The 17,621-nt window shown below is 44.4% G+C and overlaps 1 long non-coding RNA gene across 1 annotated transcript; it reads left to right on the top strand.

Moving 5' to 3' along the window:
• Window positions 1-1,525: 1,525 nt before the first annotated feature.
• Window positions 1,526-8,047, top strand: LOC128113268 (uncharacterized). Its single transcript, XR_008219404.1, has 3 exons — window positions 1,526-1,861; window positions 2,337-6,089; window positions 6,219-8,047. It is a non-coding gene; the product is annotated as an uncharacterized LOC128113268 (long non-coding RNA).
• The last annotated feature ends 9,574 nt before the right edge of the window (window positions 8,048-17,621 follow it).

Genomic DNA, 17,621 nt, shown 5'->3' with positions numbered 1-17,621 from the left:
TGTGGCACCATGTCCCCTGGTTTACAGATGGGAAATCTGACATGCGTGCTAAGGGACTTGCTGTATGAATTACTTTTCTCATTGCCGTATGTAATAAAATAGCGGACAAAAGCAACTTAAGGCAGGCAGGCTTTATTTTGGCCTGCAGTTTGAGAGGACACAGTCTTCACAATGGTGAGAGCAGAAGTCAGCTGGTCATATTGCCTCTGAAGTGTGGAAAGAGAGAGAGAGATGCATGCTGGGATTCCACTCACTTTCTACTTTTTCTTCAGTCTGGGATCCCAGCCCATGGGAAGGTGCTGCTCACATTCAGGGGTGGAGATCTTTCTTCCTCAGTTACATGTCTATGGAAGCCCCTCACAGGCACACCCAGAGATGCATCTTCTAGGTGACTCCAAATCTAATCAAGCTGACAACAAAGATCAGCCGTCATACTTGTCCAAGGCCTCACAGCTCGTAAGAGATGGAACCAGGCTTTGAACCCGTATCGCCTGATGCTGAAGTTGAAGCGTATTTCCACTCACCACGAAGCAGGCAACACAAGCTCACCTCTGTGCGCTACAAGCTGGGGCACTCTCCACCCACAATGACTACTGGGGAGCTGGGGAGGAAATTAGTACATGCTGTTCCACTGCTTGTCCTGAAAACTCCTCAGGAGGCTTGGGATGCTACCTCATCAGCAGGCAAGAGAACGGGGTTGTTTACCCAGTGCACCAGGCAGTCCTCAAGAGGTTAAGCATTTTAAAAAGACATCCCTTTTGGTCCTGGCTAGTTTCCTTGCATCATTGAATCAATACCAGATAAACTGCCTTGCTAGCCAGCAGGTGGCCTGCCCCCCAACACTGCCAGTTCTGAGTGCTGGTAGAGCCGAGAGCTGCAGAGGGTGCTACTCGGGTTCTATAGAAGGGCTGGTCCAGAGGTGCTGGGGCTTGGAGGAGACTTTTCCAGAGCCTAGGGTGAGAGCTGGGGGGTCTCAAGTGTGAAAGCACTTGGAGCAGTTAAAAAGCAAGTTCACTGTCATGGGGTCTTATGGGAAGATTTGCAGAGATGTAAGCCTAGAAATTTCTATAAAATGTCTACATCTCCAAATGACAGAACCTGGGGAAGAAAAAAAAAAACCCACTGTGTTGGAATGGTCCCGTTTGGTGACTCCCAAGCCAGGCTTTGGTCACCCTTCTAGTACTCCTGGCTTCCCGCAGTTGCATTCTGGGGGAAGGCTGGAACAGACAGCATGTTCAGGAACACCTTAATGATGTCAAGATACTTTTCATTGCTCGTTTATCACTTAGCAGCTCAGATTTGTAGTGTGTTCCCCATGTTCCTTCTCCCTTCACACGGACAATGCATTCTTTCAACAGTGTGCGGCTCCACGGCAAGAGCTGTGCTGAAAGCAGAAACAGTGGTGTGTGCAGCCTGCTCCTTTCAGGGAGGAGGGGCTGGGGGGGGGGCAGGTGGGGACCAGATGCCTGGCCACAGCCGGGAGAGGGGGATGAGCACATGGAACAGCCACTTCTGGTTCCACTTACTCATTTCTCTGTGCTGAAAGGTGTCATATAAATGCTAAATAGAACAGAGAGAGAGATGGGGCCTAGCTATTTGCATTTCGGCTAATGTGAGCAGATGTAGCTAGCACAGCCGCTTAGCCGAGGATGCTCACCTGCCCTGCTGGGCCTAATGTCCATCTTCAGTTCATTTCAACGAGGCCCTCATCAGTTCTGCTCCAGCGCTGCAGCAGACATGGTGCTTGGTACAAAAGGGGTACGTGCCTTCTGTCCTCAGTGGGTTGACAAAACTTGTTGACGAGACAAGTTTAACCACAGGAACCATCTGAGAACAATACAACCCAGCTTGTGATTAAGTGGTAAGTCCTGGGGAACAGATGAAGCGCCAGGGGAGGTTGTAGAGGAAAGAGGAAGCCATGATGGGCAGCAAGGCTTTGTGGGAGAAAGACTGGACCACTGTCCCACTGACCAGGTAGTTTCTTCCCTTTGGATGCTCACTCAGGTCCTCTTCATCCTTTAGGACTTTGTTTAAATGCTCTTGGTTGACAGGGTCTCACTGGTTATCCTAAGTGGCAGCCTCTATCCACTTAACACCATGTGTAATAGGTATTAGCATGTTTCTCTCTTTCGTGTTGCTTTGTAACCGCCCATAGGCAGCAAGCAGTCTGTACATCTGTTTTATTCACTGTTGAATTCACAGACGAGCACGATGCCTGGAGCCCAAGAGGTGCTCTGCAAAGACTTGCTGAACGAATGAGTGACATTTGAGGACAGCCTCATTTAGCTAATGTTTCTGTTGGCCAACTGAATCCAAGATCTTGTTTTATATTCTAGGAAGAAAATCTACAGAGTCCACAGTTCCGGCATGGAGATGAGTGTCTTTCAATATGAAGAGTTCGAATTAAAACCAAACCACAACGAAGCAGGAGAAACTAGCATCAATGTGAGCATGCCAGTCAAGGCTGCAACTTAAGAAATAGGAAAAAGAAAAAAGAAACAAAAGTTGATGAATAATTGAGCTGGGACTGTGCATAAACTTAACCCATTACTATGCAGAATATAATGCAGACATTTTAGTCTTGGATCTTGTCCAAGGTGATTCATTATTGGACAAAGTGGGAGAACCTTGTTCAGACACAGCTTCACCTAAAATGTGATCTCTGGTCATGGACACAGGATTACAGGAAGGCTCCAATGTTACTTGAAGTGAGAGGTGGGGGCTCTTGTTTCATCCTCTGTTCAACTTCTTGCCTTGAATGAATGAGTAGTCTGAATGGTTCTCTTTTTGAAAAATAACTGTTTTGTTTGGCTGAGACCCACAGGGGCACTCACTCTTTCCTCTTACCACAGGAAAGAGACACATTTGAAAAAGCAAGCATCCTTGAGTATGCAGTTGATTTTCTTGTTAATTGAATTCAATTGGATCAATATCTAGTTTTAGTTGTGGGAAGTAAGGCTAGCAGTCAGAAATATTCTCAAATTTCCTTGAATAATAAAAAGATCTCTCTTAATTCACTCACAGTTTAACTCAGGGAAAGCTAGGGGAAGAAGAGTACGGGCAGTGTTGGGGCAGGACATTCTTCCTGTGGACTACTTGCAGTTAGTGGATTGATAAACTTAGGTTGTGAATCTCCATTGTGAGGACCAGAGTGTCAGCATGTTTTAGAAATTCCTTCCCCACCAAGGAAAGTCCCACTGTAGACAAAAAGAAATCCAATATTGAAAGCAATCTTTTGATTGTACCGTGACATATTCTTGAAGCTGCCATGCAGGAATCTTCCATAGAAGTTTTAAAATTCTACAGATAGGAAACGTACAAGATTTACAGGATAGGAAAAATGAAATTGGTTGTTTGAATGGAGGAGCATTAACTTGAGCTGGTCTATGAGTTGCTTTGTAAATTGCCTAAAATTATGCCTTTGCACATTTGATGGTTGCACTGAGTGGTGGTCAAAAGCTGGCTTCCCTGAGATAACCAGGTCCTGGACCATTCCCTTCCTCTTCACTCCCCTGTCTTCTGAGCTGAGACAGAGTCTCACAGACAGACAGACAGCGGAGAGAAAAACTGCTACATCTAACAAAAGCTTGCTGAGAGTCATTTGGTATCTGTTCTTCTTTACTTCAAGGTGTTGTGTGCAAGACCTTGGACTAACTTTACGCTGCTTATATACAGAACGTGTCCTTATGCTAAAGGTGACCTTTGCTGACGGTTAGACTCTAAACTGTAAACAATGTGCAAACTGTGGGACCATGTGGAAGGTTGGCTCTGGATTGTCTCTCAAAGGCCTACGTGTTGAAGGTTTAGCCACCCGTCTGTGGAAATACTGGTGGAGGGCCAACCTTAAGAGGTGGGTGGGCTCTTGGTAAAGGAACTGAGTTGTTGGGAAGCTGTTCTCGGCGGGGACATGAAGGCCCTGGATTCTTAACACTCTCTCGTTGCTTTCTGTCAGCAAAAGGGCAAACAGCTTTTGTTCCCTCATGTGGTCCCACATGAGCTTCTGCTTTGCCACAGGCCCTGAAACAGTGGAGTCAGGAGGTCATGGAGTGAAATCTCTGAAACCACTAATTCTTTCTCCTAAGTTGCTTATCTCAGATGTCTCAGCTAAGCAGAGAAAGCCAGCCAACACGAACTCCGTGAAAGCACTCTACACACACTGGCTCATTAAATGTGACCAACAGGCGTTTACTGTGGTATGACTTCAAACATCGCTTCATCTCCTCAGCTCTGCATCTGACCTTCTCCCCCAACTCATCTTCATGTCCGTGTATTATCAAAACCTGGGGTGTTTGGTCATCAATCATCTTAGGTGATGATTATGAATAATGTATAGTCATTGATGATATCAGAAAATGGATGCCAGTGGTGGGGGTGCCTGTGTAAATGCACGGTTCAGTATTTATTCCATCTTGCTCACTAGCTTTAGGCTCTTTTTTTTTTTTTTTTTTTTAATTTCGAAAGAATGCATTAGATCCAAACAGCTAGATCCCTTAACAGTGTAACTAGAGTCTCCAGCTTGGAAGCCAAAGAGACCATATGCTTTTTAGCCCGCTTTCCTGAAGAACTGTCAGACACTTATCAAGTTTTCGGCTCGTGTTTAGCACCAGGACAACATAAATGATAAGAGCAGATAGGAGGCGTCAGTCTCAGACATGCATTGTTCTCAGTGTGAAGAACTGAGCTGAAAGAAAAAACATGAAGAGGGCTTGGAAGATGGTTCAGTGATTAAGAGTGTGCGCCGCTCTTGGAGAAGACCCGAGATTGGTTCCCATGGCTCACAACTGTCTGTAATTCCAGTTCCAGGGGATCTGACGGCCTCTGGGGACATTTGCATGCACAAGCACATACCCACACATAGACATACATGCACACACGTAATTAAACATAAAAATAAGTCTTAAAAAAGAAAAAAAATGAGAGTGGCAAAGTAAGTCCGTGAAATAGCATTGAAGACGGAGAAATGTATCAGTACACGTATGACACTGGATGTTACACAAAAGGTGCTATTAAAAAGTCAGCGGCGAGTTGGTGACATGGCTCAGTCAATAGAGCGCTTGCCTTGTGCACATAGGGACTGAACTCAAATTCCAGAACCCAGGTAACAAAGGCTAGGCATGGTAGTGTGCGTTTCTAATCCCTGTGCTGGGGAGGCAGAGGTAAGCTGATCCCTGAGCCTCGGTGGCCAGCCAGCCTAGCTTACTTGGAAAGTTCCAGGTCAGTGAGAGACCCTGTCTCAGAAACACAAGGTGCCTGAGAAACGACATCCAAAGTTGTTCTTTGGTGTTCAAACACACATGAACGCATGTGTATATGCACTCCCCAAGTGTACACTTGCACACACACATGCATATATACACACATACATACAAGCACCAGAGTACAAAAGGCAAATTATTGAATGTATAGTGTTGGGACAATTTTCAACTGGAAAACTTTTCCTTATATAATACACAAAAATAAACACAAGAAGCAGAATTCAAAACAATGAGAACAAAAGGGAGATTTTTTTTTTCTTCAACACCATTTAGATTTTTCTTCTTCCTCAGGGATGAGAAAGCTTTCTTTGAAGTAGCAAAAAGTATATGCTATAGAAAAGACTTGGATATTTGATTATACTGAATAAATAGCCTCCCTATAACTGCATAAAGGAAAAGAAAATGCATATTAGAAAATAGAAGCTACTTAAAAATGAGAAAAGAGCAGAAAAAGGCAATTCAAACAAGAAATTCTAAATGGCAAATGAATGTATTTTTTTGGTTTGTTTTTTGTTTTTCGAGACAGGGTTTCCCTGTGTAGCTTTGCGCCTTTCCTGGATCTCGCTCTGTAGCCCAGGCTGGCCTCGAATTCACAAAGATCTGCCTGCCTCTGCCTCCCAAGTGCTGGGATTAAAGGCGTGCACCACCACCGCCCGGCTAATGTATTTTTAAACCATCTACTTGGAGTTTAACCAATCATCTTGGGCCACAGAGTGAACTTAAAGATACAAGCCACGTGCTGAATATGGTCAAGAAGACAGACACAATTTTTACGGCTTCTAGATGACTGGAGTTGCCGTGGCAACCTTAAAACATCTTTTGTATAGGGGAAAAGTAAGTTTGCATGCCTTGAAGTCTGTTCTTTGAACTAAATATTATATGCAAATGAACTTAATCTCGCTTTTCTTTTGTTATTGTAAAGATGCTTTTTTTTCTCTCTCTCTGTGTACTTTAAATGTGAAGCTAGTGAAGGTGAAGGATGCTGATGATGCTGGTCCCTCTCCTCTCTTTCGCCTACCCACTTCCTGCTGTCTTGATCATGTGAATTCCAGAGAAGAACCTCCAAGCTTTGCTGTATACCAGCACATGCACAGCTCTGGGCTGTCTCTAGGTCCCATGGTGCTTCCCATGTGCTGTTGGTGAGCAGCGGGAAGCCCTCTCCTAGAGTCCAATAAGGCCAGCACTGTACTTTCTGCCAGACAGCAAGAAGAGACAACATGGCTCTTGCTGTAACCGGAGAGAGAAGACATTGATGACAGATCTGTTTTCTTTGCCAGATCTTCCAATTATTATACGACCCACAGCTTTCTGTGGTCTGACGCTGGAAAGTGTAATGTGCACTCTATAGGGAAAGCATTATACCAGTTATAAATGAGTCCTGATCAATACTAAGCGGTAAGCACAAGCTCCCTCAAACTCTGGCCATATGGAGAGGTAGATTATCATTTTTTAATGTAGCAAGGAGGAGATTGAGAAACATAAGATGTTCCCCAGCTTGTAGTAAAGAGGATATAAAGGGACTCATCAGCCCTTTAGAGATGCATGTTGTATGTAAGGTCTCAAATGAGAAGTTATCTGGAACTTAATGTGATATCTCCAGCAGTCTCACCGGAAGTACAGATACGTTGTTAAAGAAGTAGGTTAAGAAGGAAGTAACAGGCCTGGAGAGATGGCTCAGTGGTTAAGACCACTTGCTGCTCTTCCAGAGGATCTAGTTCAGTTTCTAGCACCCACATGGCAGCTCACAACCATCCTTGAGTTCCAGGGAAACTGATACCCTCTTCTGACCTTTTTGGATACCGGGCATGCTTGCAGAACACATATATACATGGAGGCAAAACACTCATACACACAAAAGAAAAATAAATAATCTTTTTTTTTTAAAAAAAAGGATGAAAATATTATTCCCTTGGAAAAAATTTAGTGATTTGAATATTATACAATAGCTGTAATTACTGTTGTATTTAATGATACACACACACACACACACACACACACACACACATGCACACACAGAGAGCTATGCATAAATGCACCAAATCAACACTTTTTATTGTAAATCCTTTGATAAATATTATATTTTAATGGATGTCAATCCAGAGGCTGCCTGCTTATGTAGGAATAAGCTTTCATTTGAAAATTCTCTTCATGATGGTTTAGAACCCTTTGATCTCACATTGCTCACTGTCCTTTGTACTCTGGCATTTTAGCAGTAGATTTGAAACAAACAATTCCAAAGGACAAAACAGAAAGAGTTGGAACTGCCTCATTTTTTATTGCCCTATATGAACAGTTCATTTGAGTTTAAAAACTGAAAACAACTTTCAAATTGTTAATAACATTCTTGCTGAGTACATGCTGTTTCTGTTAAGTGTGGTGCAGAGTATGGGTTAATTATGTGGTATATTTATGGGGCATGACGTGTTTGTTAAGTGCAAGTTAATCCACACAGGAAGTATTTTACTGAATTTGAATAGTATCTTTAAAACTGAATATGCTCTTGCATTTCAATTATAGTTGTTTAAAAACTAAAGAGTAAATCTAGTAAATATAATATTACCATGGTTGCATAAATTAATAGTAGTCTGATTTAGAATTTTATAGGCATTTTGGGTTTTATTAGAAATTGCTAGGAGTTTATGGACAATTCTTTGCATGAAAGATTACATCGCAATGAAGAAGATCAAAACTCAAACTAAGGTGGTTATGACAATCTAGAAGAAACAGTTGTCCACTTTTACATTAAACTTCGTTAAGTCACAAATGTCTTCTTTTTCCCTTTGGCAAGATTAAACACATCTAATGGAATAAATGACATTTTCCGATGCCTTTTCTAGCTCCATGGTTTTTAAGAATCTGATTGCAGTGTTATCGAGGCAAATGGTTTCCTGAATGGAGGAGAGGCACTAAGGATGGCCTCCCTGGCTGTCGGAGGCGTAGCTATGTGCACGCCTATCTCTGTTCTGAATGCAGTTGTGCAAGAAGGCATGCGGCACCCAAAACAGGGGGCCTCCCGGGCCTGCGGAGAGCACATACCCTCTGCTCAGGGTGCTGCTTTTCCAGTCCTGTAATCTTCAACCTTAAGGAAAGCAGCAGTAGTAGTCATCAAAACAAATAGGTTCTCCAGGCATGGGGTGGATATTTCCATCCCGTTCCCTCGCAAATGGCCTAGACTCAGACTTCCTTCAGTCTCCTTCAGACATCCAGCAGTCTCCCTGTAAAATCCACCACCCTGCGAGCCACGCGGGAGAGAGCAGCCATGTTGCAATCCCTCCTCCTTGAAGTGTGCTGATTTCCCCAGTCGTCTTGTGCAGCATGAATACCCTCCTGACACAGACTTAGACTTTAATTCCAGCTGAGGAGGAAGGTCTAGGCAGTGAGGAGCCCGGCTGGACCACCGCTGGGTCCAGTCTGGGAGTTAATTACACTCTAACTCCTCTGCTGCCCAGAGCCCACAGCTCCCCTTCTGCTCACTCCTTTCCTTTAAAACTGTTTACTTATTTCCCTCCGAAGTTGCTCATGGATGGCTAGAAAGAGTCCCCAGGGCTGTAGCTGCTTACCACATCATAACTGGAGCCCTTCCATAAATGCTTTGCTTTCTTGGCAGCCTGTCTTTGGATCATAAAAGCCTAGATTTGCATATCGCTACGGCACTGTCCTCTATATCACGTTGGAGGAGGCCAGGCCAGGTCAGTGGTAAAACGCTCAGTGCAGCAGGTCACAGGCAGACAGGCAGCTAATCTATTTCCCTGGCATGTCATTAACATAGGTGAACACAAATCCACATCAAACTCGGGTTATTTTTTAAAGGCCGTATTTACAGCCCATTAGCAGTTAGGGCGAGTGAGAACAAGGCCGTTGGTGGTACCCATGCAATCCATCACGGTAATTAAATGTGTGTAAGAACAGTATCAGTTGGAGCGGGCGAAGACAACCTAACCTAGAAATAAATGCACCATGGCCAGGGGTGCGCCTCTCTGCCCTGTTTCTCTTTCCATCTCTGCCTTTAATATCAGCATTACCTCAGCATCCTACGCCTCTCTGAGGAGCCCTCTACCCCTCTACCTCTCTCATCTGTCTGTCTGTCTATCCGTTCATCCATCTAGCTCTCTTTCCAAGCAGACTGCTTTTTGTTTTCTCTCTCACTCTCTCCACAAAGTCTTAATTTGATAGTAAGCAAATTCTTCCAGAAATATTAAGGAATAAAACAAAGTCTTAACTTCATTACCCCTATTTCCAGCAAATCTTTCTCTCTTTCTTTTTAACAAAGTATTTTGTCAACTCTAGCTGGAATAATAATGCACTTGGCTGTGCAATTGAATTTTCCATCAGATTTCTGAGCAGCCATGACTCGGCTATCTTTTCTGCTCCTTTTTTTTTTTTTTTGCTTCAGTTCATGGGGGAAGATAAAAGTCCCGGGGCTGATGAGATGTGCCCCTGCCCTTCAGATTCCCAGAATCTAGCCTTCCCTGTAAGATGCTGTTCTTAGGTGTTTAGAAAGAACCCACCAGAAATAAATATTCAGCTCTGAGCAAATAATTTCCTCCTGTTACCAGAGCACACCATAGACTCCAGAGCAGAGGTGCCGTGGCGCCAGGATATTGGACTCATTTTGCACAGCCTGCTAAGACGCTGCTTGTGGAGGGCCCTGGCAGCTGTTGGAGGCACAGAGCAGCGGTGCATGCTCAGTTAGGACGGGGGAAGGAGGCCTACATGTAGTTGCAGCCTGGGGGTGCACTGAAGTAGGCAGGATGTAATTACCCCCCATGCAGTTCACTGCCTCCTACCGTCAAGAGGAAGTTTATAATTCTTTTTCACTTAAAAAAAAAAAAAAGAAGAAATTGTGGGTAGTTGTAATGCCACTCAATGCTGCCTTCCAGAAACAGGTCTGTGGGAGAAGGGAGGAGGCAGGCAATGTGAGTCACAGTGCTGTAGACCTGGCTCTAGGCAGATGGGACATAGCAAGAATTACAGCTCATCAAAAACCTATTTATTTTCCATAAGCATATGTTTTATGCCACAGTAGCCACACCTACCAGAGGAATAGCCCCTTTACTGTTCGTACAGCCTCGGGCTTTACATTGAAGAAGCGCTCATTCCTAATGAATGCCTGCAGGAAGAAACTTTATGATTCCCGAAATGGATTCTTTTGTGGCTATTGTTTTTAAGGTTTAATTTTTTGTTCTTATTCCTGTGTACACATGCATCTTCTATGTGTAAGTGCATGCCATATGTGTGTAGGTGCCTGTGGAAGCCAGTAGACAATGTCAGGTCCCCTGGAACTGGAGTTAGAGTTGTGAGCCACCCTATGGGTGCTGGGAACAGAACTCCTGTCCCCTCTAAAAGAGCAGCCAATTCTCTTAACTTCTGAGCCATCTCTCCAGCCCCTGAAATGAACTCTTGAGTCATGGAGACAATGTCTGTGTTTTCAATCATATGTCTTCCCCACGCGGTTCTGTTTAGACTACTTCTCTCGGCCTTTTTCCTTTTTAAAAGTCTTCAAACAGAGGACTTTTATTTTTTTTTCATACAGAAAAGCACAGTATAAAAAAAAATGAGCACCAAGTCCTTTGAACAGTGGTTCTCAATCGGTAGGGTTGCGACTCCTTTGGGGGTTTGCACATCAGATATTTACATTACAATTCATAACAGTAGCAAAATTACAGTTATGAATTTTGCAACAAAATAACTTTATGGTTAGGGGGTCACCACAGCGTGAGGAACTGTATTAAAGGGTCACAGCGTTAGGAAGGTTGAGAAGCACCGCCTTTGAAGAATTGGAACATGTTGAGCATCCGGAAATCTTCATCTTACCCAATAAGCCCTCCTCTCAGAGAAACCCACTCTGCTCAGATCTTGCAGTGGGCACAGCTTTCTTTGCAAGAGAATTTGAGCACCTGCATACCCCAACACTCCAGCTCGCTTTTCCCTCGAGGGAGCTTCATATAAAGAAGATCCTAATGTAGGAGTCATTTCCATCTTTGCCTCATTCAAGCTTTTTGTTTATGAGTTTCATTAACGTTTAGTGTGTCTCCAGCTTGCTTGTCTTCCTTCCCATTCATGTCCCAGGATATGAATGCACCACAATTTGTTCGCTCACCCCCACTGAGTGTTTATTTACCCTCTGATACGAACATTCGGGTATGTTTCTGAGTGCACAGATTTGTCTACAGCATTTACATTTTAAAAATTACTCTAGTGTGTTTGCTTTATGGGTACGCGCACGCACGTGCGCACACACACACATACACACACACACACACACACACACACACACACACACACACATGCACGTGCATGCATATCCCAGTTCACACGTGCAGGTCAGAGGAACTTGCAGAAGTCAGTTCTCTCCTTTCACCATCCAGGTCTCAGTGACCAAGGTGGTCAGGCTTGGCAGCCAGCGCCTTTATCCCCTGAGCTGTCTCCCTGGCCCCCTCTGTGATTTTGACCTAAAACTTAGAAGACTGAATCAGAAGGATGTGCATCCCCAACACGGGTAAGGTTCTGTGTTCTGTTGGATTTGCACACGTCTTTGCCCACCCAGAGCTATGACTAGCCCTGTTTTCCTCGTGCTTGGGCGTTTGTACACTTGCAGGCCCACAGTGGTTCTGCCTTTCCCAGAGCTGCTCATTCTTTGAGGTCCCAAAGGGCTTGCCTAGGAGTGGGCTTTTTGCTTTTCACATACAAAAGAAACCCCTCTAGGGTTCATGCCCTTAACCCCTCCTTATCAAACTCTCCCACACAAAGCCAATATTCCCTGTGCCTTAAATCATCCCTGAGTTAGTTTCCAGCCTCCCACCCCCATCCCAGTCTCTCACAAAGCTATCCACACAGACAGATCTCAGGCTGCCTCGCCGTCCCCAGGAACAACTGACTGTCTGTCCTGCCACTCTTTGTCATTATGATTTTTTCTCATGGACTCATGTGTGATAGGAAAATAAATACTACCCTTTTTCAATACTACCTGCATTGAGCCGTGCCTCCCTAAATGATATCTTAGGTATGTTTCCAGAACAACTAGTTAGTGTCAAATTCCTTGTCAAACCAACAGCATCAATTTCTACTGCCAGCACTAATGTGTCTCTGTCCTTCTAGACTAGTGGTTTTCAACCTTTTCAATGCTTCGACCCTTTAATATAGTTTCTCATGTTGTGGTGATCCCAACCATGAAATCATTTTTGTTGTTACTTCATTACTGTCATTTTGCTACTGCTATGAACAGTAATGTAAATATCTAATATGCAGGATATCTGATACGTGGCACAGTGAGGGGTCGCACCCCACAGGTTGAGAACCACTGTTTAAGTGGGTGGGATATTTCATCGTACTAATATCACACAATCATATTTTCCTGGTGAAGAGATCTGAACTAAGTGTATGGCAGCATCGTCCTTGTCGCGCAGACATGGCCGTCAGCCTTCCCCTGGCGGTGGGTCAGACAGGCTCCAGATGGCAAGTTCATCAGGCTTTGAAAGGAACCCAGATTCCAGTAAGTGCTGCCTGGCACTGATGCGCTTTCATTCGGGTATGATGTTTCACTTTTAAAACACCGAGATGCTTTCTAAATTGCCGACGCCTTAGTTGCCTGCTAAAGATCTCATCTGTCTTTCTTCCTTACCCACAGAAGTCTGACTTTGGGAGACCACCTACGGAGCCCCAGTGATGGCTCCTGCTTGGCCATAATCAGCCATGACGATTTGTTTTAGCTTTCCCACTCTGTCTCATCTCCAGAGCTGGGGCACGTTACTGATCACGGGACAGTTTTGGTAGCTAAGATCTGAGTGGAAGTCTCGAGGGGAAGCCGATGGGGCTGGAACCCTTCTTCCCATCATTTATTTCCATCTTGGGAGCTAGACCTACTGTCAGAGCATTTATTTTGGCTCATGATTTCAGAGCATTCCAGTGCATTATGGTAGCGAAGACTTGGAGGAACTATCTTGAGGTGATAATTTAACACATTATTAAGCCCTGGCAATAATGGATCTTCAAATCGTCAACACCGACTTTCCCCATACTTCTCATGTGAGAAAATAAACCCTTGCTTGCTTAAGGTGGTTGGCCAAATATTTGTTATTGAAGTCAAATGTACTACTCACTAATGCACTAAAGGTAGCCCAAAGGGCCTGTACCTCTGTACATTCATTATTTAAAAGGTAGTAGGCTAGAGATGCTGTTATCGAATGTCTTAAACAGGAACACGTGGGGACTACATTTGTCTTTTATTCTGAAAGGACCTAGAAGACACCATAACAGGCTGCTCAGTGTTCTCTCAGAGACCAGACCTCAATGTCAGTTTCCTGAGACAGAGCAAGCAGTTTCTGGGAGGACCATGAACAAAAGACAATTAATCACTGATGCCCCTGCCAGCAGGGACAGGGAGATAGGACACACCAAGCCTGGGCCACTGAGCCAGCTCCCACAGTCAGTAAGTGAGAGGCCAGCCAGCCTCCACGGCAGCTCAAGGACAAAGCCTGGGACTTGTCCAGGCCTGTCCAAAAATGGATAACTGTAACCCCCAACTAATCCTAGCCAATTAAAAGTTACTAACATGATTGCCACTCGCATAAACCAATCCTGAGTCTGTTCCTATGTCGTCTGTAGACTCCAAGACCCTCCTTGCTTTACCCTCTAAAAATACCCTGCCCCATTGCTACTCGGGGTCTCTCCTGCTCCACTGCTGCATCAGATAGACAGAGAGACCTGAGTTAACTTGCAACAGCAAAAAGACTCTTTGCTTTTGCATTGAATTTGGTCTCTTGACGGTCTTTGGGGGGACTCTGGGTACAAAAATTCTCTATCTGCTTACTTATTTCAGTAAATAATAATCAGTCTACACAGCTTTATTATGTATCTGAGTATGTGCTTACTGTGTGATGGGCATTCATTTGGGTGCTGGGATAAATTAGACTGTGTCCTGTTTTAAAAGGGCTAGAAGTTTATTGAGAGGCCGCTGCAAAGGTACTGATGAGGATGTGCTATGTGAACAAAGAGGGGTGGGTAAATGCTTTGGTAGCACAGCAAGGACAGGCCCACTGTGCTGGATATTGTCACCCTGACGGGTTCTACAATCACCTGAGCACATCTGTGAGGAAGCTTCTAGATTACATCAGGGACACAGGAGATCTACAGCACCGTTGCATGGGCTGGGGTCCTGGGTTGAACAAAAAGGAGGATGGGACCTGAGCACGGTACCTGTCCCCCTCTGCTTCCTGACTGCGGGTGTCATGTGACCAGCTGCCTCATTCATTATCCCTGCTGGCTTGACTTTTCCGCCATGACGGACCGTGCCTCAAGCGCTAAGGTCAAATACACTCCTCCTTCCTAAGTTGCCTTTGTCAGATGCATAACCGTAGCAACCAGAAAAGGAGCTAAAAAGGCAGCTTTGCCTCGGGGAGGCAGGACTGGGAGTGAGTGGCAGGGAAGACAAGGGAGAAGAGCGCTTTAAACCTTCAAGTATTGGGGAGATTTGGTAGCCACCTTCACACGGCAGGTGGAGACACAGACTGTAGAGGCCCAGAGTTACAAGGGCACATGTTGGGGGAACCCCAGTCCAGCACTCCTGGGATTGACCCTTGGGTGACTTTAATTTGTGTTCCCAATAGGATGAGGCAGAGAGATTCAAAGTGCACATTGATGATACAGAAGGGTGGATTCCGTGTTGTTAATCTTCATGGCCAACTTAACTAGATTTGAATCACCTGGGAGATTGGTAGGGCGCATCTCAGAGAAAATTAACTAAGACCTACCCTGACCGTGGGTGGTACTATCCTATGGCCCAGGGGACCTCAATGGAATAAAATGGCAGACAGGAAGAAGCCAAACTTTCTTTCCTTTCTCTATCTCCTGGTCTGTCATGATGTGAACTGCTCACTCATATCTCTACTGACATGTAGGAACAAACTCTTGGACACTGTGAGCTGAAATACATGGGGTCCGATGGTCATGGACCATATTGCAAAACCAATCATCTCATGGAACCAAGATCAATCCTGGGCAGTCTTATCTATGAGGGAATCCTTCAAGTTAGTGGTTCTTAACTTGTGGGTCATGACCCCTTTAGGGGTCAAATGACTCACAGGGGTCACCCAAGACCATCAGAAAACATAGATATTTACATTACAATTCATAAGAGTAGTAAAATTATAGTTATAAAGTAGCAATGAAATAATTTTATGGTTAAGGGTCACCACAACATGAAGAACTGTGTTAAAGGATCACAGCATTAAGAAGGTTGAGAACCACTGCTCTAAGTGATAAACAGCAAATAAGTTTTGTCTTGTAGTCAGACCCAATTAGTAAGTAGAAATTCAGAGCATCATGTTTGGAGTAATATGAGTCAAATCCCCTATTAGCTCAATACCCTCCATTTGTAGTGTCCAGGGTCTAGAGAGTCACACCTTCATCTAAAGGCCTCTCTCTGCTGTTACTCAGACACTACAAAGGAGCCCCCCAGAATTCAACTCATTCTGTCTCTCACATGGTTTCCTTCCCTTTATGGACAACGCTGCTCTAGTATCAGAGTTGCCATTAGAGACTGCCTCCGCCACCTGTGTGCCTGAGGGGAACAGGTACCAGGTCAAGCAAAATCTAAACTCCTTTGGCTTGCCCATGATGGGGAGACGAGGTAGGGGACGTCAAGTTCTTGACTCAAAGCGACAAAACAACCAGTTTCATGTGCTATCATTAGAGGAGGCACATTCATTACAGACGAAAAAACCAAAGAGAGATTTATATGTGAGTTCCCTTTTTCCCTCTCTCAAACCAAAACGATCTCAGCATTCTGTCCTACAAGCTGAAGTGTATAATGTATTTATAGCAGGCTTGTTAGATCTGCAACTTTGAAACTATCGACTTCTTGGAAATAAAAGAAAACAACAAGAACTAAGCCGCTATTAATGTCAGCTTTCTTTAACGGTGGGACACCTGCATATCAGTCTCTCTCCAGGGCAGGCCCCATGCCAGTAGTGGGCCAATACAAACTGGACTCCAGAGAAACAGGGGGTGAAACTGGGTGGTTAAAGGAGGTGGAGGAGAAGAGGATCTGGGAGATGGTAGGGAAGGGGATAAATATGTTAAAAAAGAACTATGAAATTATCAAAGAATTAATAACATTATTTTTAAAGCTCTGTATTAAGAAAGGCCATGCCTTAGGTTCTGGGTCCTGGGACATATGTTTATCAAGTTCAATGGCCAGAGAGGAATAGGTCTGTGTGGTGGTTTGAAAGAAAATGGCCCCCAAAGGTAGTGATACTATTAGGAGGCATGGCCTTGTTGGAGTAGGTGTGGCCTTGTTGGAGGAAGTATGTCACTGTGGAGTCTGGCTTTGATATCTCATATATGCTCAAGATACTGCCCAGTGTCTCAGTTCACTTCTGGCTGCCTGCTCTCAGCTCCTTCTCCAGCACCATATCTACCTGCACACTGCCATGTCCCCATGACAATAATGGACTAAACCTCTGAACTGTAAGCCACCATGTTAAATGTTTTCCTTTATAAGAATTGGCATGGCCATGATGTCCCTTCACAGCAATTGAAACCCTAACTAAGACAGTCTGTGTGCTGAATTAATACCACTTAATATACGGCTCTAAAAACCAACCAACCAACCAAACAAACAATATCAACAACAAAAAAAACCCTCCACAATTCATGTAGATACCAGTAGTCAAGGTTTTCCTGACTCTAAAGTGATAAAATAGCCAAAACATGTCTTAGGTTTTGGCTCTGCTCTGTGTATTCTTAGATGTTAGTTTTTACATTCCACAGTTCTGTTGTTTGGTAACTAGGATATTGACGTCTTGGTGTGCTATCTGGCTTGGGGCTGCAGTTTATGTATGGTGTGAATGGCCTCTCTCTTCCCCCAAGGGCTTATGTGTGAGGAGTTTGATTCCCCATGTTGCAACACTAAGCGTGTAGGACCTTTAGGAGGTATGTCCAAGCAGGAGGCCATTGTAGCTGCTGCCATAGAATCAAGGTAGTTCTCATGAGACCTCAGTCCTTGCAGGAAAAAAGCTATCACAAAAGTGCAAGACCCTGCCAGGTGTGATGGTGTGCTCCTTTAATCCCAGCAGTCAGGAAGCAACAGGAATTTGAGTTGAAGGCGAGCTTGGACAACCTAGAGAGACTCTGTCTCAACAACAACAACAACAACCAAACCACACCAAACCAAAGAGGCAAAATGTCTTTCCTGTATTACTCTGTAAGCTTTCCTTCTCATAGTGCTCCCATGGAATGAAAAAAAGAAAAGAAGAGAAAAGAAATAAAAGGAGGACATGACTTCTCCTAGGTAGGATGGAGGAGAAGGTTATTGTAGACATGAGAGATCACAAGCAGAGATATCTGGAAGAGTTCAGAATGAACATG

This window comes from Peromyscus californicus, unplaced genomic scaffold (assembly GCF_007827085.1).
Source record: "Peromyscus californicus insignis strain IS unplaced genomic scaffold, ASM782708v3 Scaffold_18__1_contigs__length_77618521, whole genome shotgun sequence".
In the NCBI taxonomy this organism is placed as follows: Eukaryota; Metazoa; Chordata; class Mammalia; order Rodentia; family Cricetidae; genus Peromyscus; species Peromyscus californicus.
The sequence above is the reverse complement of the archived record's forward strand: the minus strand, read 5'-3'. Positions and strand labels throughout refer to the sequence as shown.